This window comes from Octopus bimaculoides, chromosome 4 (genome assembly GCF_001194135.2).
Source record: "Octopus bimaculoides isolate UCB-OBI-ISO-001 chromosome 4, ASM119413v2, whole genome shotgun sequence".
Taxonomy (NCBI): Eukaryota; Metazoa; Mollusca; class Cephalopoda; order Octopoda; family Octopodidae; genus Octopus; species Octopus bimaculoides.
The window spans coordinates 42,198,641-42,201,428 of NC_068984.1; positions in this window are offsets into that span (position 1 = coordinate 42,198,641).

Consider the following 2,788-nt stretch of genomic DNA (forward strand, 5'->3'; position numbering starts at 1 on the left):
ATATACATGCATACATACATAATACATACATATATACATACATATATAAAAAAAATATTTAGATATATATTCATATATGTGCGTGTTTGTGTGTGTGTGTGTGTGTGTGTGTGTGTGTGTGTATGTATGTATATATATAGGTGTGTGTATATGTATATAACTTGATAACTTCCTAATAAAATGCAGTGCTAAGCAATATACCACTAATCGGAGTCATTATAATATGGTATAGAGATATGATCTTTACAGAATATTTTTAGCAACAAAATTAACAAAATTAACAAAGTGAACGTGATAAACATCGCTAAATGATTGAACAATGAAAGAGATTCCCTGCCACACCCTGCAAGCACATAGTACTTTTGATAACTTTACGCATTATAATATAGAGTTATGGTGAATTTAGAAAATTAACTTATTCAGATCTACTTTTTATTATAAAAATAATTAAAGAGATTAAATTAATTAATTTCAAACTGGAGTACATTTGCCTTCTCACTATTAATGCAGTTTAAAGGCAGCAGTGTGAAGTAGTACAGAAGATGCTATATCTGGGATGAAGAGCCAAATTGTAGCTCTTCCTCTCATATTGGTTACTTTTCGAAGAAACACCCCAATACTGCCTGCAGTTTCTTGAACCTTTTCTTGTAAAGCTTTTCGTGAATAAAACACTTCTCTTTGCCTTTCTACTGCACTCCTAGTCAAAGGCATTTCCCATAAAGTAACCCATGATTTCCTTAAGATTGGTGATACTGTAACTGAAGAATTCTATAAGTCTTTCCAATGTTCCTGGCTCTACAATCTTCAGGCTCGTTTTGGATGCGCTGCTATGATAACTCCTGCAGCTCTTTAATAAATAAACTCTTGCTGTGGAAGTCCATTAATTTATCCTTATCTTCTGTATCGCCATTTTGCATTCACCCTTCATTAGCCAACTCAATGATTTCATTGATTACTACTGTCTCTGTTGCTTGTAAAATTCCTATAAGTCATTTCATACTTGCGGTCATGGTTTCTTCCAAACTTTGTTCACACAGTTCTCCGTAACTATTTTACGAAGCGAAGCTGCTATGCTTTTAATGGTTATCAAAGTATACTTTTTTCCAGAAGACGCTGATAGATTATCTTGGCCATCTCTTCCACAAGTCATTTGAAAGGCAATAGACTTTGATATTAGAAATTACACTTGCGATAGTATTGAGCAAGAAAGATGTGTTTGGAAGCAAACATATGCGACATAAATGCAGGTCTGAAGGGCGTCCGAGATTTTGGTGGGAAACATTATCAATTAAGAATACCTTGGGTTAAGAGTTATGTTCTCAGCCAATATATTTTCCTTGTGAGATAAAAGTATGACACAGATCATCTAGTGAAAATTTCTATAGTCACCTAGGCTTCTTGATCTGAGTTTCAAATTCGGTACAAGTAGATGGATTTTTGGTGTTACCCTCATTAATCCTGGTGTTCTTAAATGATAACCACTGATGTCTTGTGTGTGACGTTAGCAACACAAGAGAAAATTTAGATTCTTACACTTAAAATATATCCATGTATGTAATACTTCCAAGTTTAAAACTAAATAAATCCCAAAACAAATTTCAATAAAGTGAGAAGAGCGACTCTCTTCCCTCTTAACAGAACAAAAAATTTCTTAAAGTGAGCTCCCCTGGAAAACATATCAGTACGGTATATAATTTGAGAGTTGTCTTCTCTAGAGCATAAAATTTCTATCAAAATCCTATACTGTGCACCGAAAACATGACATAAGTTCACGAATGAAATATATTCGTTGTCGCTGCATCTTGAAAATATTTATTTTAACCAATATGATATCACATCAAAAATCGCGCAACAAGTGAAACACTGAGTAATGGCACAGGCTTGTGCCAGATGCGCACAAGAAATAATTGCTACAATAGGCATTGAGAACTTTTCTATAGTTTTAAATATATACGTCTATCTATCTATCTATCTATCTATCTATCTATCTATCTATCTATCTATCTATCTATCTATCTATCTATCTCTCTATATATATATATATAGAGAGAGAGAGAGTGGACGGATAAATGAACACTTCAAATCTGACTTCATCACCAACGCCATACGCCTGGCACTAGAAGAAAACACCTTTAGATTCGATGATAAAACATATCGACAATTAATGGGCACGGCAATGCAGACGCGGTTTGCACCCTTATATGCTAACATAGTCAGGGGATATTTGGAAGAAAATCTTTATGAAGAAGTAGAGAGAGCTTTTAATCAGGATTACAAAAATACATCATTAAAATGGAGAAACGCTTCTTCAATGACTGCGTCCTCTTTTGGGACAAATCAAATGAGGACCTACAAATATTTGATAACTGCACCCTCCCCATTTTTCTTATTCTTCCATCCTACTTCTTAACATTGACTTCTTTGAAAGGTCACCAGCCCTTTTAAGAAAATGTGTTTATTTACAAATATATTGACAGGTATACAATGGAAATAAAATAGAAAGGAAAAAAAACTAGAAAAATGCTTTGTAATGAAATTTCAATGAATTGACTACATCAAATTGAAAAGAAACTCCTCTCTCTCTCCCTCTCTCTCTCTCTCCCTCTCTCTCTATCTGTCTTATCCTTTCTCCAATTCCTTGATTGTCCTGAAACCTTTCTATCTCCTCCACCTCTTTGCTTTTCTTTCTCTCTCCATTTTTCCAAACGCAAAAAAACAAAAACAAAACAAAAAACAATATTCTCCTCTTCTAAACAAAGCATAACAACTGATTCATATAAACGAACAA